This window comes from Panicum virgatum, chromosome 6N, assembly GCF_016808335.1.
Source record: "Panicum virgatum strain AP13 chromosome 6N, P.virgatum_v5, whole genome shotgun sequence".
In the NCBI taxonomy this organism is placed as follows: domain Eukaryota; kingdom Viridiplantae; phylum Streptophyta; class Magnoliopsida; order Poales; family Poaceae; genus Panicum; species Panicum virgatum.
The window spans coordinates 17,168,394-17,191,577 of record NC_053150.1 but is presented as its reverse complement, the minus strand read 5'-3'; the positions used below and the strand labels follow the sequence as shown (position 1 = coordinate 17,191,577).

Sequence of the window (23,184 nt, the reverse complement as noted above, 5' to 3'; positions counted from 1 at the left end):
TACTGTACCAAACCACCTTTGGCTGAGCCAGGGTTGTTTTTCAAACGGTTTCGTTAGTTGGAGGTGTAGTATGTCCGGTTTCGTAGTTCAAGGGCCAAAATCAGACTATCGTGATAGTTCAGGGTTGAAAAACGGACTTTACCCTTGTTATATATACAAGCATCTGATTTGGTTGTTTTGGGTTTTATTTTGCGATTTATTTGCTTGGTGGTTCTCTGATCCCACGGGGACCCGACAGGGTTCGGGGACCCAACAGGGACGGGGACGGGGCATGTTTCTCCCCCGATTGGTGTTTCGGGGCCGGGGCGGGGACTAGAATTCGGGGATCGGGGTAGGGACGGGAGGCCCTCTCCCGGCATGCCTTGCCCCGTTGCCATTTTGAATCGGTCCTACATCTATATATCACGAGCTAAGAGATACATCAAATTCCCACAACGTTATCAAACACTCATCAACCTACTAAAGTACCAATTCAAATTTTGCTATGGCCACCCAAAAATACATCCCCTCCTGAGATAGAGTAAACATTGTGCACCAAGAATTTTGTACCCAAGAATACACCTTCATTAAAATCAATGGCTCACAGCTCTTCCTCGAAGACTTCAACTCAATCCAACGCTCAGTCTTCTTTGGATCATCCAGGCTTCAACGCAACCACCGTGCTGCCCTCCGCCCCCGCACCGTCCTCCGCGGCTCCGCCAGGGTTCCAACCCCGTCCACACCCCATTTTTTCTCTTCCGAAAAATCATCTCTCTCTCTCTCTTCAAGACATGGAGGCAGCGAGCAAGGCGGCGGCGGCGGTGGCTGTCCATGTGAGCGGTGCGGCATCCTGCTCTGAGAAAACGGAGGCGCAGCGGCGTCTACGGCCCAGCGGGGGATGGGTGCGAGGCACCAAGCATCGGAGGACCTTTTGCCCTCTCCTCCCGAAGCCGAGACAGCCTCACCTCTCTCATCTCCTCAGATCCACTTCATGAATAGAGTTGGTGGACGGGACGCTGGCCACAGTAATATGCGCAAATCACCTTCAGGTGGAGGCACGTCAGCCAGCCACCCGCGGACGGCGGAGGCGCGGCAAAGCGCAGGCGGCGGCGGCGAGTACACGTGTCCGACGTACGACGCCGGCGGCAGGCATCCAGCAGGCCAGCAACGGCGGCTCTGCTTCAAGGTACAAAATTTTTCGTTCTTGGGGAAAAAGTCTGTATCACTGCCCTAAAATAGTTTTGAAAAATCAAAGTAAATCACAAAAAAATTATAAATAAAAAATCTAATTGTGTTAGACTCCAAATAAATAGATCTACACAGCGAACATATAATATGAAATGCTTTAGTATATTTTTTTGTTGTAGCTTTAGATCTATACTTTTCTTCATAGCTATAAAAAAATATATTAAAACATACCATATGATATATTCACTGTGTAGATCTACTCATTTGGAGTTCAACACAGTTGGATTTTTTTATTTTATGATTTACTATGATTTTTCGAAACTGCTTTAGGAGTAATTTGACCGGTTTTGAAAAGTTCAGGGGGTGATATAGATTGTTTCAAATGTTGTGGGATTATGTAGTCCACCCCCCAGAGGCGAGGGGGTGATATAGACTTTTTTTTTTCTCGTTCTTCGCTGCACATGTTCGATACTGCTACTGCATGCAATTTAATTGTTTAATGAAATGCCTATTAAAGCTGACTGCTACTTTTGCTATTGGCCTGGAATGTGCTACCTCTGCATGGTGGCCTTTGAACAACCAAGTTGTGTAATCCTAAAGAAATTTTTGTTCAGCATCTGTTAGCATTCAGCATGATAGATGGATTCTTTATTTTTGATTTCTAGCTCAGTATTGTGCATTCCAGCTTCTTAAATTTATTTAGTCAATGCAAGGCGTTCATTATTTAGCATCCAGTTTCTGTTGATGTAAGATTGGTCAACACACAAGCGCTAGAATGTGCGGATCGCAACGATCAGATCACCAGCGACGAAGCCCAACAACTGGTTTGGAGAAAAAATAGAAAAATTGTATATTGGTTGATTCGATTGGGTAGAAGGACCTCAATCGGCCGTGACCTTTATATTTATAGGCTGGGGAAGACGTACCCCTTCCAAATCCAGTTACAAATAGACTCTACAACTCAGATCTAACCTGATTCAAATTACACAGGACCAGACCGGTCGGCCTTCGGCAATGCCAATTTTGGCTGCCAACATATGCCCCCCTATTTTTTAGTGAGCTTTGCAAACTAAAACGCACACTACAAGAAACCATTTAATCTGTGACGATTTTTGACGAAATTTTCGTAACGTTTTCAGATATCGTCATGGATCTACAACTATGGCTATAAGGCCCATAACACAGTGACGGTTTATAGATTTCGGCATGAATGAGCCCAAAACCTGTGATGTTTTAGCAAATTCGTTGCAATTAATAAATTTAGAATTACTATCATGGCACAAGGTGAGAACACAAAAATACAAAAGGAAAAAGAAAAAAGGCATCACAAGGTGAGAAATCCAAAATACAAAAAGAAAAAAGGCCTCTCACAGGGATTAGGAGAGGATAAAAAACCAATATGTGATTAGGAGAGTAAATCATGGTTGGAAATAGCCCGCTATAGCCTCGCTATAGCCCGCTAATAGCTTTTTAGGAGATCTACCGCTACGCTATACAATATTTGTCCGCTATATCCGCTAAAGGAGGTTTTATGAGATTTAGCCATGCCAAATGTTCGCTAAATAAGTTTTTGTGAGACTTAGCAGCGCTAAATGTCAATTGGGTACTGTTGGGTAGTTAAGAGACGTGTTAGACTAAAATTTTAGGTGTTAGACCAACGATACTTATAATTTGTATGAGATTATTTATTATTTTATCATTCCACTAAATGATTTAGTTTTCGTTATAGCCCGCTATAGCTTCGCTATAGCTATTCTATAGCTTTTAGAGAAGGTTACCGCTAAACTTCATAGCCCGCTATTTCCAACCTGGGAGTAAATTGATGATAAAAAAGCCAAACAGCCGCTCACCAAAAACAAGATAAAAAAATAGGAAAAAAGAGAACCAGAACAGCAGCCTCCCACTTGCGCGCTTGTGATAAATAAAAGGAAAAAAACAATACAAAAAAGAAAACAAAAAAAAACAATACAAAAAAGAAAACCAAAATAGCATGTACCGAGCGAGAGTCGAACCACGACTGCGGGCTTGAAGGAGCAAAGCAATAACCACTAAGCTATCACTTTGCTAGCTAAAGTTCGATTCATTAAATTATATTTATACTAGCTAGCACAGCGGAGCTAAATTTGGAGAAAAAAAGAGGTGTATTGAGTGAGTGGGGGTTCGAACCCGGGTCACCGGTAGAAGACATGGACGCCCTAGCCAGTGCACCGAGCATTTGTTGGTGATTGTTTTGGGTAAAAAAATTTTAGATAGTATTGTTGAAACGTGGCCCTGCAATGAAGAACACATGTGTGATTCATCCTTTTCTTTTTAATCCGGAATTAAATTTTGTAGTTGGTATTTCTCCCTCATAAGAAGTCCAAATTTGATGATTCTTTTTTCTAACTTTTTCAAAAATTGGAAGATTTTATTTTGTGGCTTTTGTTTATATGTTAATTGCTATATCTTGATTGTTTTCGTATGACATGTTTTACTCCAACTAAATAAAGAATAGAAAAAACATGTTTTTGAATAATAATTGCTAATATAACTTGATATTTTTCAATATTATGGTCAACATAAGGTGGTGTCCAAAATTGAGCTGTATACGGATTCGATCGTGTTATGATGTGTTCAAATTTCAAAGTTTGACTTCAATTACAAGAAACTATATGAGAAATATACAATTTTGTGAACAATTTACTGTCTCACTTTATGCAAACTATTTAAATTTTTTATGGAAAGCTTATAAACCAAAAATATGTTGTCAGATCAATTTATAGAATTTTTTACTAGATTTGGATATTATTGTAATTATTATATAGTAATTCGGAGAAAGAAGTTTGAATTATCCCTCGAAGACAATTGAATTTTTCATCCATCTCCGAGACATGGGCCACAATGGAACATATGAGCCTAAATATAATTTTTCTACAATTTTTGTATACTTTTGGGGTACACATAGTTCAAATTATAATTACTTTCAATAAACATGCAGAAAGTCATTTAAACCGTCGAAAATAGTAAATGAGTTTGAAAATTATCAAAACTTCTACAAGGCAAATTATATGTAGTCTATTATATTTAGAAAATATATTAGTGTATATAAGATAATTATTTTTATATGTTACTTCACAATGGTGCAATAAAATGGGAAAAGAAAAAGAAAAATATTAAATGGGCCGAAACACTACCTAGGGTCATTTTCTATTAGAGCCCAACTTCTCCCGACCGTCCATCTCCGATCCAACGACTCAGATCGATCCGTACATGTATAAATAGGCCAGCAAACCTAGGGCCAGCCTCTCTCCCGTCCCCTTCCCCTCCCTCCCTCGCAACCCTCCTCAGATACCGCCGCCCCTCCGCCGCCGCCGCCTCCCACCTCCGCTGCTGCCGCTTCTCTAGATCCAAGCGCCGCGCCCGCTGTCAACCTGTGTTCCCACGCCCTTGCCGATTCGCTCGTCACCGCCACTCCTCGTTGACCACGGGTGTGGGTGCGGCCGCATCCTCGTCGGTCCCTCCCTACGAGCGCGTGTTGGGGCTGGGGGCCATGGTTGCCTTCCTGCTCTTGGTGGTGATGCTGCCGGTGGCCGGACTGCATGTGGAGGTGGGGAGACGGGCGGTGTTCGCCAAGCTCAGCGATGGCGGCCGCGCCTCGGGTGAGGTCGTGTCCTCCTCGTTCTCAGATCGACAAGGGCTCCCGCGCGCCTGGGTCGCGATGTGTGGTCAAGCTCGACCCCCTCTTGTTTGAGGATTGCGTCCACGCCGGAGAAAACATCTACTGGCACATCGGCAACTTCGGCCACATGCTTGCACGCTGGATTTCTCCTCCCTAGCCTGGCCATCTCCTCACCTCACCCGCCCTCCTCCTCGCCATCACCGCCCGGCACCAAACCATGGGGGCCTGGCCGGAACAGGATCCATCCATGGTAGGCCTAGGTCCGACAGCCTCCTTGGCTTCGTGCTGCAAGGCGGCGCTGCAGGGAGCGGGCCGCTCGAGCCAGGCCGGGGCATGCGTACCACTCGCCCGCGCCTGAGCCACTCGCCTGCCTGTTCGTGAGCGCATGGGCCTGCTCGCCCCTTCCACGCAAGCCTGAGGCCTACTCGCCTGCTCGGGTGCCGTCCAGGCAAGTGGATCCCTCTGATTTTTTTTGTTCCCCATTCAATTCAAGCCATTTTACTTCACTTGCACCTCTACTGGATGCGAAATCCCTCACGATTTCTTCTCAAATGTGCAGTACATGACTGGGATCTATGGTCTTTGCTTGGTCAGAGGTGCAAAGGCAAGTTCCTAGTGCTCAGATCTATTTTTTCTTGCATACTAGTTCATTTTCGTTTAGACCCGGAGAGTAAAATGTTTACTTCTTTATGCAGAATTGCAGATCTTTTTCCCCTGACTCTTTCCCTCTCTAATATGTCACCCAGTAGGATTCATTTGTGCTGCTGTGGTAAAGAAATGAAGAAAAACCTTTCCTTAAATCCCTGTATGCATGTTCCTTTCGATTTCATAGTGTGTATATCTGTATGGTGATTTTGTTCTCTTTTTACTACGTATTTTGGATGCCACTGATGCCATGTGAACAAATTGAGCCTATGTTACTTTTCAGTTTTCACTTTTGTAGCATTTCTATAGATGGCTTTTGAAGTAAATAATTTCTCCACTTCTATAGATGCATTTTGAACAATCTGAGCATTGTTTTGAACAATAGAACCTGAATTTCTATCTACTGCATCTGGTCTATCGCAAAACATTGCTCCACGAACTAGTATGTGTTCTCTGGTTAAGTGATTCCATTTACCTGATAGCAGTTATTTACAGATAATTATAGGTTGTTTTAGACCTTGTGTTTTTATTGCCACTATCAAATGCACATGCTTTATCTTCAGTGAGTGAGATTACTGTCACATAGTGTTCTTGAACATTGATATATTTTGGATCTATACTTGTAACATGATTACAGCAAGTTTTTTCTGAAACTATAGGTTTATTTGTTGGCTGAGGGATATAACTAGAGCTTTATTTCCTTTTTCTCTTATAAATTAATAAATGAGTTTTATTTGTGAATATGACTAGTGGAGAGTTTATGTTCAAAATTCACCTTTGCAGCTATGTTACTTTGTTTGGACTTAAATCTGATGAGATGACTGAACTAATCATAAGTATTTCTTTTCCCTTGTCAGGTTGCATTACTACCGAGCAAGCTGAGCGTGAAAACCTATGTGATCTATTGTTGATGTTGCAGGTCTTGTTGGTGCTCTCGAACATTTGCTCCTTTGCTTCTGGAATCAAATTGCTACTTGTATCAGGTGCTTGGATTTTTGGTGCTGTAGGTCCTGCTGGTGTGTATTTTGGGTTGTTGTATCTCTTTTCAATGTAAACATGAGATTGTATCTCTTATTTTGGGCTGCTAAAATTTTATATGTATTTTAGGCTGTAATGATCATTCTAGTGTATGGTATGAGAAATTAGATTGAATTCTAGTGTATGGTATGAGAAATTGGAATGAATTGATGAGCTCAATTTTTAATGGGCCTGTTTTGTGGGCTCTGATTTGATAGTGGGTAAAAAAATGGCCCAACTGACTAGCCTAGTTCAAAAATTGGCCTGCTAACCAATGGGCTGTCATTGTGATGTTTGTGACGAATTTTATGACGTTTAATTTCGTCACGGATGATGGGTCTGGGCTTGGATGCATGGGCCTAAGAGTATTTTATGACGGTAAAAAAACGTCATAGATTGCACTGATTTGTGACGATTTTGAAAAAAACGTCATCCGATTTAATCTGTGACGCTCAATACATGACGCTGGCTGAAAACGTCATGAACAAAATTTTATGACGAATTTTCAATGATCTATGACGAAATTGTTCTGTCATGGAATAAATGGTTTCTTGTAGTGGTAAGTACCAGAAGTAGCCTAGTTACATAAATTTGCACAAAAAATATAAGGCTAAAAATAATGCTAAGGACGATTTTCTATACCGTCCGTCTTCGTCTTCAAGCGTCTTGCCACACGCTGGGGGGTAATATTTCTTCAAGTATCTTCCTTTAAGAGTTCTTGAAAGACGTTCTCCTTGCATCGTCTCCACCATATAAGAATTTCCGAAGATAATCTTGACAATCTTGTATGGCCCTTCCCAACTCACCAACTTGTTGCCCTTCGTCCCAAGAAACAATATCGTCTTCCATACCAGCTCACCAACCTGAAAAGATTTGGCTCTTACCTTCTTGTTGTAAGCTCTAGCCACTCGAAGCTTGTCCTTCTCAATTTCCTTCAAAGCTTGCAACCGCTTGTCGCTTACTTCATCAATATTGTCCATCATCAAGTCATAGTAATCAATAGCAGTAAGGTCATTTTGTCTAGCCAATCTATAAGCGTCCAGATTCACCTCAACGGGCAAAACAGCCTCTTGACCATATACAAGTTCAAAAGAAGTAACCTTAGTAGCACCATGTCTAGATATGCGATGAGTCCATAATGCTTTAGATAGAACCTCATGCCTCCTCCTAGAATTTTCTTCTATCTTCTTCTTGATAAGTGTAACGAACATGGCACCATTTATGCCATTTCGAGTGATTTTGGTGATCGAATGACAACACAACACTTGGACTAATATGATTGTTAAGATGACCATTCTCAGGCTTTTAGGTTCAAGTGATGACAAAGAGAAAGAGAAAATAGGCGTAGCAAGGCCCGAAGGGCCACCCCTACGGGGGTTCCGCAGCTACTTCGGTTTATGAGTGACCGGAAGAACCGACGCTACCCCTGCCAGAGGCATCGGTTCTTCCGGTGGTACGCAGATTTTCAGCTGACCGTTGGAGCAACGGCTACAAGACTTGGTGGCCTATATATATGCCTCGCCCCGGCCATTTGAAGTTTGCTGGAGTTGCTGGACATCCCACACACACCCAAGAACATCTCCAAGCCATACAAAAGCATCAAGATCATATCCTTAGCCCTTAGCACACTTTGAGAGTGTTGTGTAAAGAATTAGCTCTTAGTGAGTGAGATTGCAAGGCTAAGAGCCTTTGTGCTGTGGTTCTTTAGTGAACCAAAATTAGAGCTTGGTGCGCCGGCACCTTGGAGCGTGAAGCTCGCCGGCAACGTCATCGACCCTCTAACTTGGTGTGGAGCGGCGACGACATCTTTGTGCGGGGGATGTGGAGACCCCCATCCTTTGTGGAGAAGCTCCTTAGTGGAACCCGGGGCCAAGGTGACTGTGATTGTGTTCACGGAAGAGACTTGGTGGGCGAGTAGCAATACTCTTAGTGAGTGCTACAACAACGTGGATGTAGGTGTGCCTTTGTGGCTAACCGAACCACGGGATAAACACCCGCGTCAAAAGTTTGCTATCTCCTATCCCGCTCTTTAGGCTTCCCCATTTCATACTAGCAATTTATGTGTCTTTGCTTTCATAGAATAGTTTCTTAATAGGAAAGGCTATAGGTTGCTAAACTCTTTTGGGATAGGGGTTTTCACACTAAAACAACCTAGTTGCACATTTAGATAGCATGTTTTAGTTTAAGTTTTGTGCAAACTAGTTGGAGCCATAGGTCTAATTTATCAGAGTGCCTAATTCACCCCTCCCCCTCTTAGGCTAGAGCACCCGATCACTTTCAATTGGTATCAGAGCCGGGACTCACTTGTCTCATAAACAAAGCCAATTCTATTGGCAAATTTGTGTTTACCGGCTCATTAGATCGGTAGGCTTCACCGCCTAGTGAGTTAGCTCTCTTAGGGGGAAAGGATGGATTCTCTAGGACCTCCTCCACGTTTCGATGGCACGGGCTTCCAACGATGGAAGATCTTAATGCAATCACACCTCCAAGCAAAGGGCCTAAATGTTTGGAGAGTTACTAGTGAAGGAACTAAAAGTAATAATCAACAAGAGAAGCAATATGATGCTATAGCCAAGTGTGCTATTTTAAACTCTCTTGGTGAAAATGTGTTCAACCGTGTGTTTGCTTGTGAAAATGCTAATATTTTATGGAAAACTATTAGTGAGAACCATGAAGGCACAAAAGATGTTGCAAATGAAAAATATCATGTTCTCATTGATAAACTTAATAGTTTCAAGCAACTTGATCATGAAAATGCCGAAACTATGTACTCACGATTGAATATTCTTGTGAATGAGATTAACTCTTTAGATGTGAAGAAAATTGAAGATTTGGAACTCATTCGCAATATCCTTCACTCACTTCGAAGGCCGGACTATGATTTGGTGACAACAATCCTATATGAGAAAGATCTCACAATAATGACACCAAACAAAGTCCTCAATAAGGTGATCGCCTATGAGTTACGCCATGATATCAAGCCAAGAGCGCCACCTTCTTCACCAACACAAAGCGCACTTGCATGCAAGCAAGTCAAAAAGTTGAAGAAGATGGCCATCAAAGGTAGCTCAAGTGATAAGGAAGAAGAGGAAGCAAGAAGCTCCTCAAGTGATGATCAAGAGCCAATGCACCCCAACCTCTACAAGCATGTAAAGAAGATGAACAAGTACTTAAAGGATATCAACTCAATGGGGTATATGGTCTTCCTCAAAGATGGGTCTCACCATCAACTTATGAAGGTTGAGAAGAAGTTCAAAAAGAACAAGCAAAAGAAGGAGAAGAAACCCAAGCATGAATCATTTGCCATATTTGGTGAATGGGTTAGTGGTGGTGAAGAATCAAGTGCTAGCTCAAGCGATGAATCAAGCTAGAGATTCACCACCCGCACCAACTTCGGATCATCATCAAACACTTGCCTTATGGCCAAAGGTATGGAGAGCGATGTAAGTGATGATGACTCCAATTCTCCTTCAATTGATGAACTTTTTGACCTTGTTCATGAGCACAAAAAAGTCATTAAGAAACAATCAAAAGAAATTAAAAACCTTAGTGCTCTCAAAGATCTAAATGCTTCTCTTGCTACAAACTTTGAAAATTTGATGTGCAAATTCAATTTGCTTAGCAAGGAGCATGAAGAGCTAAAATTAAAATGTAAGAGCATTAATGATACTAATGACTCTTTGGAAATGAAGCAAACTATCCCTTGTGCAATTCCTATCTCTAGGGTAGATGTTTCAACTTCTTGCATTGATTTAATTGATGATACTTGCTCTAACCCTTGCAATGAGAAATGCAATGAGAATGTTGTTGTAGAATCATGTGATGATCTCATTGCCATGGAGAATGATGAGCTCAAGTAAGAAGTGGAAAGGCTCATGAAGGACTTGTATAGATTGAAGTGCAAAAGCATGGAGAGCAATGTCCAACTTTCTCAAGATAACCGTGAGAACATGGTGAAGAAGCTTGAGAAGGGGTCCACCGTGACTTGCTCTAAGTGCCACAAAGAAGGCCACAAGTCCAACAAGTGTTCTCAACCAAGGAAGAAGCTTTCGGATGAGAAGAATAAGAAGAAGCTTGCAATCAAAAGTTCTCTCATCTACTCCAAGCCCAACCGGAGGAACAAGAGCAATAGCACCACCTATGTGATCAAGAAGAAAACAAATGGCAAGGTTGTTGCTCACAAGGTTGGGAAGCAAGAAAAGAGTTGGAACCGTCCCATTTGGGTGCCCAAGGATGTCATCATCAATATGAAGGGGCCTCAAATGGTGTGGGTTCCAAAGGAGACTTGAAGCCCAAGAACGGCGACGGGGGATTTGGAGGCTTAACTTACAAATTGAAGTAAAGGTTCAAGCCAAAGAAGTTAAGCTCAATACTTGGTCATTTCTTGTCCAAGTCCCCCATAAGGTAATGGTAGCTAGAGTTCAATTCAAACATCATGTAGCTCCATTGCTTTTTGCTAGGATAGTTGCATTGCATCTCCTAGTGTTTTATATGGTGGGTTGCTTGTGTCATGATTCTAACCCATGAGCAACCTACATGGTTTGATAAGTGTGTAGAAAGCTACACAAGGTCACCTTTCATGGTACATGGACTTCATAAGGTATGTCTGTCATATGTGTACCATGAGCACAAGCTATAGAGTAAAACTTCCCATTGTTGTCAAAAACATTGTGCATATATTTGCTTGGTGATTCAAACACTAAATGCACACATTTAGGGGGGGTTCATTCTATAGGTTGTGATTTTGAGACTAACGAGTTTTCAAGTTTATCTTTTGTAGTCTCACGGTGGAGTTAATACTCTAAGAGAATGTGTTTCACGCTCAATGTGAACAAACAACTCTATAAGAGTGGTTAGATAAATTGTGCTTTCTTGCATATTGAGCCATGCTCTATTGAACTTAAATGCTCATATCTAAGTTCATAGGCTATGTACTCATACATTTGCTTAACCTTGGTGTACCAAGTGCCTCTTGTTTAAAGACTTTCAATTGGTTGCAAGTCACTTTCAATTGGTACAAGCAAGGTAAACAAAGATTCCTCCGGAGGTATGCAAGGTTCTAAATTCCTCACAAATGGTATCTTTGTCAAATCCTATTTACTTTAGAGCTACCTCCATGCATGATATGATCTAAGCTCTCTAGTTATAATATCTAGTTGTGCACTTGATTTTCACATCATCATTTTGTGCACATACTTGTGGAAAGCTTAGCTCATGTCATGCTAGTTTTATGATTTTGTGATCCACCATAGTGATTTTTTTTCAATTGGTATCTTCATTGATATCATACAATTGGATCATGAGTCATGGAACTAACTCCCTAGGCTACTAATCTTCTCTTGAGCTATATTGTTTTGCAAGACCTTGTTTTTAGGAGCAAGACCTTTTAGGTGATTTGATTCTAAAGGGGGAGAAATGTGGATCAAAGCAAGATATTTTCTCAAGGAAAAGAAGTTTATCCCAAAGGGGGAGAAATATCTAAGTAAATCAAGTCATGAGGGAGAAGTAGCAAGATAGGGGGAGGTACAAAGGGGGAAATCATGGTTTTAGGGGGAGGCAAAGTCATCATTGGATGGTGGTAAACATCCAAGCAAGCGTAAGCGGTTTTTCAATTGATTTCTATTGGTATCAAGTGGTTAATTTGTCAATTTTTGCAAATTTATGCTTGCTTTGATTGTGTTGTCATCTATCACCAAAAAGGGGGAAATTGTAACGAACATGGCACCATTAATACTATTTCGAGTGATTTTGGTGATCAAATGACAACACAACACTTGGACTAATATGATTGTTAAGATGACCATTCTCAGGCTTTTAGGTTCAAGTGATGACAAAGAGAAAGAGAAAATAGGCGTAGCAAGGCCCGAAGGGCCACCCCTACGGGGGTTCCGCTACCCGGTTAGCGGACAGGGGTCGAGGGGGAGCCGCCCCTCGCGGGTCTCAGGGCCCTGAAAGCTCTTCGGATCAGAAGCACCGGAAGAACCGATGCCTAAGCATCAGTGCATCCGACGCTTGTCGGAAGAACCGACGCTATGTAGTTTGGTGCAGAAGGGAACTGAAGCCAAGTCAGCCTAGGCACCAGTTGAACCGATGGTCCAAGAAAGGGCATTGGTGCATTTGGCGTCCTATGTTCCAGAGATGATGTCAAGTGCCCAGGAGAAGTTTCTTCAGCACCAGTTGAACCGACGGTGCATCGGAGTATTGCATCGGTGCAATGACGTCAGCGCCCAGGAGAAGATTCTTAAGCACCGGATGAACCAGTGATGCATCTGTACAAAGCATCGGTTCAACCGGTGGTCACAACTTCAGCTGTCAGGAGTTCAGCGGCTACTTCGGTTTATGAGTGACTGGAAGAACCGACGCTACCCCTGCCAGAGGCATCGGTTCTTCCGGTGGTACGCAAATTTTCAGCTGACCGTTGGAGCAACGGCTACAAGACTTGGTGGCCTATATATATGCCTCACCCCGGCCATTTGAAGTTTGCTGGAGTTGCTGGACATCCCACACACAACCAAGAACATCTCCAAGCCATACAAAAGCATCAAGATCATATCCTTAGCCCTTAGCACACTTTGAGAGTGTTGTGTAAAGGATTAGCTCTTAGGGAGTGAGATTGCAAGGCTAAGAGCCTTTGTGCTGTGGTTCTTTAGTGAACCAAAAGAAGAGCTTGGTGCGCCAGCACCTTGGAGCGTGAAGCTCGCCGGCAACGTCATCGACCCTCCGACTTGGTGTGGAGCGGCGATGACATCTTTGTGCGGGGGACGTGGAGACCCCCATCCTTTGTGGAGAAGCTCCTTAGTGGAACCGGGGGCCAAGGTGACCGTGATTGTGTTCACGGAAGAGAATTGGTGGCCGAGTAGCAATACTCTTAGTGAGTGCTACAACAACATGGATGTAGGTGTGCCTTTGTGGCTAACCGAACCACGGGATAAACACCCGCGTCAAGAGTTTGCTATCTCCTATCCCGCTCTTTAAGCTTCCGCATTTCATACTAGCAATTTATGTGTCTTTGCTTTCATAGAATAGTTTCTTAATAGAAAAGGCTATAGATTGCTAAACTCTTTTGGGATAGGGGTTTTCACACTAGAACAACCTAGTTGCACATTTAGATATCATGTTTTAGTTTAAGTTTTGTGCAAACTAGTTGGGGCCATAGGTCTAATTTATCAGAGTGCCTAATTCACCCCCTCCCCCTCTTAGGCTAGAGTACCCGATCACTTTCAATAAGCTTTATCAAGATCTTGTTACTAGACTCAGCCTGACCATTGGCCTGAGCGTAGTATGGAGATGAATTGAGTATCTTAATCTTATAAGATTAGGCAAAATCACATACCTCCTTTGAAATAAAAGATGAACCTTGATCCGTTATCAAAGTTTGAGGAATACCGAACCTATGAACAATATGCTCTGTAATAAACTCAATTACCTCCCGATGTGTCATATTCTTCAAAAGAACTGCTTCGGACCACTTAGTGAAGTAATCTGTAGCAACTAACACGAAGCGATGTCCCTTTGAAGAAGGGGGATTAATCTGACCAATGAAATCCAACCCCCAACCTCTGAACGGCCAAGGCTTGATAATAGGATGTAATAACACAACAGGCAGCAACTAAACATCACCAAATCACTGACATTCTTCACACCCTTTATAATATCTAAAACAATCCACCATCATCGTTGGCCAATAGAAACCGGCTCTCCTGAGCAACCACATCATTTTAGGAGCTGATTGATGTGTACCACAGATGTCTTCATGAACTTCGCCCATAGCAACACGGGCCTGATCAGAATCTAAGCACTTGAGAAGAACGTCTTCGGCGGTTCGATGATAAAGCTCATCGTCGACCAAAATGTATTTAAATGCCAAACGTTGAATATTCCACTCCGCGCCATGACCAGGGTCCTTTAAATATGTCACAACAGGCACCCTCCAGTCAGCAACTTCGGCCTTCCCTTTGGAATTGGAAGAATCGGCCGACTTGCTATTTTCAGTAGTCTGACCGGTCAGACCTGTCTCTGGACCGCTCAGACCAGTCTGGGCAGTCAGACTGGTCGGAGCATCCGGTCTGACCAGTTCGTCCAGAACCAGTAACTTAGCTGTCGCTCGCATCGGCTTTCTCATGTTAAAATATTTTTTAGTAACATCATAGTCAGATGCTTGCTGAGCCAGAGCATTTGCCTTCCTGTTTCTATCTCTTGGAATATGTCAAATTACAAATTCATCAAAGCAAGAGATAATATCAAGGCACCTATCAAGATATGCATTTAAAGAACCGTTATAGCATTGGCTTACCTTGGATACTTGCTGCACCACCGGAACCGAATCACCATAAGCTTCCACATGTTTATCGCCCATTGATTCCAAGAACTCCAAGCCAAATAGAAGTGCTTCATACTCAACTTGGTTATTCGTGCACTCTTCTTCTAATCGATTTGAGAACTCAAAAATAGTACCATTCGGAGAAATTAGAACGGCACTAATCCCTTGTCCATCATCACAAGCTGATTCGTCGAAGAACAACTTCCATGGTGTGCAAATAACATAGCCGACCTCTAAATCATGCTCATCACTAATCTGATATTCAATAATAAAATCTGCTACAATTTGCCCTCTAACAGCTCTCAAAGACTCATAGGCCAAATCATATTCAACAAGTGCATAAGCCCACTTTCCGATTCTTCCACTCAAAATCGGCTTTTGTAGCATATGCTTAATAACATCGGCTTGACAAGTAACTATGCAAGTACTTGATAAAAGATAATATCTCAACTTGGTACAAGCATAATATAATAATAAGCACAATTTTTCAATAAATGTATACCTCGTTTCCGCATCAATAAGTCGTCGGCCAACATATGTGATGACATACTCCTTCCCTTCAGTTTCTTAAGTCAAAACAACATCAATAACCTTGTCTTCCACAGTCACATAAAGTCTAAAAGGAATACCTCTCTTAGGCGCCTTGAGAACCGGTGGTGAAGACAAATACTTCTTGATCTTCTCAAAAGTCTCTTGCTATTCTGCCCCCCCAAGTAAATTCAGCTTCATTCTTTAACCAAAGAATAGGAGTAAAAGTATCTATCTTTCCGGACAAATTAGATATAAATCTTCTCAAGTAATTCACTTTGCCCAGAAACTTTTGCAAGTCTTTCTTGCAAGCAGGGGCCTCTACTTTCTTCATGGCTTCGATTCTTTTTGGATCAATCTCTATGCCCTTGTCATGAATAATGAAGCCTAAGAACTTCCCAGCCGATACACCAAAAGCACACTTTAGTGGGTTCATCTTTAATCCATACTGATGCATCCTCTCAAGAGCAAGTCTTAAATCAGCCAAATGATGACTCAAGCCGGCCGATTTAATTACAATATCATCAATGTAGACCTCCAATATAATTCCAATTAAATCATGGAAGATCAAATTCATAGCCCTTTGATAAGTAGCACCAGCATTCTTCAAACCAAAAGTCATGACAACCCACTCAAATAAACCAACGAAACCAGAACATCTAAAGGCCATTTTAGACATATCTTCTTCAGCAATAAAGATTTGATTATAACCCGCATTACCATCAAGAAAACTGATAACACGATGTACAGAAGCCTCATTGATCAACATATCGGCTATAGGCATAGGATATTCATCTTTAGGAGTAGCTTTATTAAGATCTCTAAAATCAATGCATACTCTAATCTTGCCCGAATCTTTCTTCTCAACGGGCACAATATTAGAGATCCACTCTGCATAACGACAAGACCGAATAAATCCAGCATCTAGTAAGCGATTAATTTCTTCTTTTATTCAGTCATACATAACGGGATTAAAACACCTAGAAGGTTGTTTATAAGGTTTAAAACCAGCTTTATTCGGCAATCGATGCTCAACCAAATAACGACTCAAACCAGACATCACAGAGTATTCCCATGCAAAACAATCGACATATTCTTTCAATAACTTTATTAAATAGGCTTTACAATCATCCGATAAGTTTGGATTTACAAAAGTCGGCCTAGAAATAGAACCATCTCCAATATGTACCTTCTCCAAAGGATCAACCGACGTAAAACCTTGGCCTAACTTATCTAAGTAACCCAATCTTTCAATAGCCTCGCACATATCTTTCGCCTTGTCCCGATAGTGCTCGATGCGCTGCTACAGCCAGTCTGTGCTGGACCGGTCTGACCGGTCAAAGGTAGCGGTCTGACCGGTCGGCTCTGTGTTGTTGCCCTGCTGCATCATAGAAGTAAGTGTAGCCAATTCTCCATCGACTTTAGGACTATAGAGACAAAACCCTCCTTGGTGCAAACTGATCAAGTCGTAATCGGTCAAGTCCAGGCCCGATAAACACTTGATGTTATCATGTGCACCAATGAACTCAGAATCGGCGGTACCAATGAAGGAAGAGGCATCACCATGCACAACCTCAACCTCATCGCCGATCCACTGAATAAGAAACTGGTGCAAGGAAGATGGTACACATTGATTGGCATGAATCTAATCATGTCCAAGTATGAGGTTGAAGTTACCTTACACCTCGGAGACAAAGAATGCCGTAGCAACCGTCTTGCTCCCAATGGTCAACTCCATCGAAGCAACCCCCTTGGCACCAATGGCATCACCTCCTCCAATGTCGCTAACCGTCATGTTCGTCTTGATGAGCTCTTCGTCCATCCCGCCGAACTTCTAGTAGAGCGAATAGGGCATCAAGTTCACAATTGCCCCACTGTCCACGAGCATGCGAGAAACTGGCTTTCAATTGATGTGTCTCCTCACATAGAGAGCCTTCAAGTGGTTATCAAAATCCTTGGGCTTTTGAAATATAGTTTCACGGGGCCCAAAATCCAGATGTGCCATCTCCTCCTCCGGAATCGCCCAATAGTCGTCAGAAAAGCGCACAACATTGATCTCTATGTTTGTGCGTTCCTCGCCCTCTGCTGTTGAAGGAGCTGCTGGAACCTCTGATACGCCAGGAGCCAAAGCAGGAACCACTTCTTCGGCCTTCTGCTCAATCTCAGGGTCGACCGGTCTAACCGGTTGATCTGAGTGGTCAGACCAGTCCGGGACACCGGTCAGACCGGTTGGCTGAAGCGGTCTGACCGGTCCTATGGGCTGGTCAGCTGCCTTGACCTGCCACACCTTATCCTGAGGGATCCTCGGTCTGTACTTGTCGAACTGCTCACCCCTCATCTTCTCCGCATCTTTTTCCTTCTGCTCTTGGCGGCGAAGATGGTGTAACCTCCTCTTTTGAGTATGTGTCAACCCCGGCGGGCACCACCTAGGGTGAAAGTACTTCCCTTTGTCTTGGTCCTTAAGGTTGCTGCTGCTGGCCTCATGATCATTGGCCAACACAAGCTTCTGAGAAACGTTGACCGGTTTCTCAATGATCACCAGTCCCTCTTGTGCATCTTGAGCTTTACCTTTTCCACCTTCAAATTGCACAATCTTGACTGGAGCCTTCTCAGAATCAACTTGCATTGGCACTGGTTCGTCCTTCTTCTCTTTGACGCGGTATTCTTGGCGCATAGGACAAAACTGGGCCGGTCTCTGCTGAGATCGGTCTGACCGGTCCGGGGTTCTGCCCCTGACCAGATTGGTGCTGACCCAATCGGTCGTGAACCGGCTGCTTCAACCTGTCAAATATAGGTCCTCTTGAACTTCCCTCCCCTGGAAGTGTGGTGGATACGGCATCGGATAGCATTGCCTCCAAAATCCCCCGTTCTCCCATGCGGGAAACTGAGAACCCGATGCCGGTGGAGCCCATGGCATTGTAGCATACATCGGCTGCATCTGCTGAGGAGGGAACAAGGTAACCACATCATCCCTGTGCTTGCTTGATTCTCCCCTAGGAGATGAAGGCACGCCTTGACGCGGAGGTGACCTCGGTCTCTTTTTTATGGGCCGATCTTTTCGAGCGGCCTTTGAGTACTTGTTCAATAGCTGGCCAAAGGTAGGGTTCTGATTTGCAATCTTGCCCTGCACCTTTGGCTGATTGCTCTTCCACGTACCCACTTCCGAACGTTTAGGCTTGAACGTCCGGGGCTGACCACCAGGGCGGTCTGACCGGTCACCAGGACCGGTCGGACCGGTCGGAGAAACCGGTCTGATCGGTCTTGGCTGAGCAGCAGACCGGTCGCCTGAAGAAGAACCCTCTTGTGCCCCGAGTGTACAAGGCTTAAGTATGATTCTCATATTCTTTTTCCCATCAGAAGTCTTCTCCTGAATCACCTCCCTGGCCAGAATCTTGTTATCAACAGTCAACGACCTTTCATCACCAATGATTACATTCTTGCTTTTTGCCCCTTCGGCTTGATCCAGCCGAATCAGCACTTTTGCTTTCTTGAGATCAATGGTATGAACTGGGAACATAGCTTTATCTATCTTCATCTCCAAAAAGGCCAATCGTCCTTCATTTATGGCCGATTGTACCTGTCGATGAAACACATTACAATCATTAGTTGCATGAGCTGAAGAATTATGAAATTTTCAATAAGCACGCCACTTTAGCTACTCAAGCGGCGGTATAACATGAGTGATCTTTAAATGTTCAAGTTGTAATAATTCATCAAAAATACGATCGCACTTGGAAACATCGAAAGTAAATTTCATCTCCTCCTGCTGATTCTTTTGAGTCAGCTTGAGAGATGTACAAGTAGATGGTTTGGCCGAGGCGGGCCAAACAAACTCAACAACATATACCTCTTTATCCTCATTGTCCGATGAATTGGAATCATATTCAACAATATGAGTGTTTGAACGATGGGACTTGTAGGTATCCTTTTCTTTTTTAAACTTTGTTTCTTGACTCAAAGCTTTAGCCTGAAGCTGATTTATAGAATAAAAACTCGAACCATCAAGCTTTTCTCTATAACTAGAATGCAAACCCGCAAGAGCCAAGTCAACCAAATCCTTTTTAGAAAGTGACAAATTAAAATATCGGTTCTTAATATCTTTAAACTTTTTAAAGTACTCTTGGATAGATTCATCTCTACCCTGTCTAACCGATGTCAAATCCGTCAACTTAGTTTCGTTATCCCCGCTATAAAAGTGATCATGAAACTTTTGCTCTAATTCATCCCAAGAACGAATCGAGTTAGGGGCTAATGACGAAAACCAAGAGAAAGCCGTTCCAGTCAAAGACAAAGAAAACATGCGAACGCGCAAAGACTTGCTAGAACCGACTTCTCCAAGTTGAGCAATATATTGGCTAATATGCTCCCAAGTGGATCAATTATCATCACCGCTAAACTTGACAAAATTGGGAACGCGCAAACCAGTGGGGTAAGGAATTAAATCGAAAGCTTCAACGTACGGCCTATGATATAGCTGATTCCTACCCGCAACAAAACCAAGTTTTTCTTTAAACATTTCGGCCAGATCTTCCTTCATCCTAGCGAGATCGGCCTCATAGTTACCGGTAGATGTTTGGCCGAAATGTTTAAAGAAAAACTTGGTTTTGTTGCGGGTAGGAATCGGCGGTCTGACCGGTCACCAGGACCGGTCGGACCGGTCAGAGAAACCGGTCTGATCGGTCTTGGCTGAGCAGCAGACCGGTCGCCTGAAGAAGAACCCTCTTGTGCCCCGAGTGTACGAGGCTTAAGTATGATTCTCATATTCTTTTTCCCATCAGAAGTCTTCTCCTGAATCACCTCCCTGGCCAGAATCTTGTTATCAACAGTCAACGACCTTTCATCACCAATGATTACATTCTTGCTTTTTGCCCCTTCGGCTTGATCCAGCCGAATCAGCACTTTTGCTTTGTTGAGATCAATGGTATGAACTGGGAACATAGCTTTATCTATCTTCATCTCCAAAAAGGCCAATCGTCCTTCATTTATGGCCGATTGTACCTGTCGATGAAACACATTACAATCATTAGTTGCATGAGATGAAGAATTATGAAATTTTCAATAAGCACGCCACTTTAGCTACTCAAGCGGCGGTATAACATGAGTGATCTTTAAATGTCCAAGTTGTAATAATTCATCAAAAATACGATCGCACTTGGAAACATCGAAAGTAAATTTCATCTCCTCCTGCTGATTCTTTTGAGTCAGCTTGAGAGATGTACAAGTAAATGGTTTGGCCGAGGCGGGCCAAACAAACTCAACAACATATACCTCTTTATCCTCATTGTCCGATGAATTGGAATCATATTCAACAATATGAGTGTTTGAACGATGGGACTTGTAGGTATCCTTTTCTTTTTTAAACTTTGTTTCTTGACTCAAAGCTTTAGCCTGAAGCTGATTTATAGAATAAAAACTCGAACCATCAAGCTTTTCTCTATAACTAGAATGCAAACCCGCAAGAGCCAAGTCAACCAAATCCTTTTTAGAAAGTGACAAATTAAAATATCGGTTCTTAATATCTTTAAACTTTTTAAAGTACTCTTGGATAGATTCATCTCTACCCTGTCTAACCGATGTCAAATCCGTCAACTTAGTTTCGTTATCCCCGCTATAAAAGTGATCATGAAACTTTTGCTCTAATTCATCCCAAGAACGAATCGAGTTAGGGGCTAATGACGAAAACCAAGAGAAAGCCGTTCCAGTCAAAGACAAAGAAAACATGCGAACGCGCAAAGACTTGCTAGAACCGACTTCTCCAAGTTGAGCAATATATTGGCTAATATGCTCCCAAGTGGATCAATTATCATCACCGCTAAACTTGACAAAATTGGGAACACGCAAACCAGTGGGGTAAGGAATTAAATCGAAAGCTTCAACGTACGGCCTATGATATAGCCGATTCCTACCCGCAACAAAACCAAGTTTTTCTTTAAACATTTCGGCCAGATCTTCCTTCATCCTAGCGAGATCGGCCTCATAGTTACCGGTAGATGTTTGGCCGAAATGATGTGTCACAGGATCAGTAGTGGACATCGTTTGTGCGGCATATTGCGGATTGGCCCTCAGCCAATCATCCCAAACATCCTTGGGCAACGGTGGAGGAAAAGGGGTTCACCGTATGACTTTGTCGTATATGGCGGCACAAAATTCGCCAATTCTTGCTCTAGGCTATAATCAGCTGAAGTAGGAAGAGGTGCGACTTGTGGCTGTGACGCAGAACCAAGCACCATGACACCGGTCTGACTGGTCTGAGCGACCGGTCTGACCGCTCCACCCGCCGAGGCATCGGTCTGACCGGTCGGGGTGACCGATCTGACCGGTTCGGCCTTGGGCGGCTGAACTAAGCTTGGCGGGGGTGTCTATCCCGCGAAGAAATTCTGCGGCATACCATACTGATAATTTTCTGTTGGTGCGGCCGAAAGACTAGGATTAGGGGTAAAACTAGAATAATCGTTAACAGTTTTCTTACCCTTATTTTGCATACTCAAGTCCAAAAGTATATCTTGTGTAAGCTTTTAGGACTATTCGAATCTACTCAGAAAGGCATCGGCAAACTGCATAATAGAATCGAAGTTAAAATTTATCTCGCTTGGAGTGGAAGCAGATGAAGCAGCAGTTGTAGCCGTAGTAGATGGGTTCGGCGGTGGCGATGCGAATGTGGGCAAGGCAAACTTCTCCTTCTCGAACACGCCTTGCCGAGTCTTCCCAAAGCATGCAAGCAATCTCTTCTTGGCCTCGTTCTATTCCTTCTGGAATGCAGCCTTGAATTGCTTGCGCATCTCCTCAGGTATGTCTTCGTACTTGATGTCAACGGGAGTTGATCTACCTTGTGGTCAACCTTTTCATCGGCCATTGCGCCCGATGAACTCAGATCTTTCACCAGCGGAGTCGCCAAAAAGTATGTTGATGCAAGATTGGTCAACACGCAAGCGTTAAAACGCACGGATCGCAACGATCAGATCACCAGCGACGAAGTCCGGCGACCGGCCAGACCGGTCGCGCAAACCGGTCAGACCAGTTGGACGCAGAAAAATGCCGCGAGACCTAGAACCTCAAGCTCGGGAGGGACCCCGTCGGAGCTCGAAGATCTAGAGTTGTCTTGAGGTCGGCAGGCCACTCAAGACGTCCTTGAACGCCATCGAGACGAGAAAAGAACAACACGAGGTTGGAAAAGCTAGGGTTTGGAGAAAAAATAGGAAAATTGTATATTGATTAATTCGATTGGGTAGAAGCACCTCAATCGGCCGTAGCCTTTATATTTATAGGCCAGGGAAGACATACCCCTTCTAAATCGGATTACAAACGGACTCTTCAACTCATATCTAACCTAATTTGGATTACACAGAATCTTACATAGGACCAGACCGGTCAGCCTTCGGCAATGCCAATTTTGGCTGCCAACAGCTTCTGACATCATTCTAAGCCAAGCGACGTTCGGAGCATGTCGGAGGTGAGCAGCGCGGCGGAGCTCACCTCGCCGCCCGTGGTGGAGCACGCCCGCCTGCATGGGTGTGGTGGATCTCGTGGAGCTCACTGCCAGCTGACCGCAGTGGAGCTCGAGCGGCCGCCCGCAACGGGGAGCTAGCCGGCTGCCTGCGCAGGCATCACCTTGCACGATGCCGCGTGAGGAAAACGAGGTGGAGGTGCCGTGCGGATGCAGAGGGTGCGGCCCAAGTCAAGGTGTCGCTGTGGCGTGGGAGGCGGATCGGCGATGGCTGAGTGCGGAGGGGCGGCGGCGGCGCCTAGACGGATGCAGAGCGGTGGCGCCTGAAAGAAATATCCTATTGTATGAGATACTGTAACGATGCATACATGAATAATCTATTTGGTTGGTTCTTTAGTAGCCTCT

At 43.6% G+C, this 23,184-nt stretch overlaps 1 long non-coding RNA gene across 1 annotated transcript; it reads left to right on the top strand.

The window, feature by feature from the left end:
- Positions 1-5,280: 5,280 nt before the first annotated feature.
- LOC120679524 lies at positions 5,281-6,674 on the top strand. Its single transcript, XR_005677223.1, has 2 exons — positions 5,281-5,421; positions 5,521-6,674. It is a non-coding gene; the product is annotated as an uncharacterized LOC120679524 (long non-coding RNA).
- Positions 6,675-23,184: the final 16,510 nt, after the last annotated feature.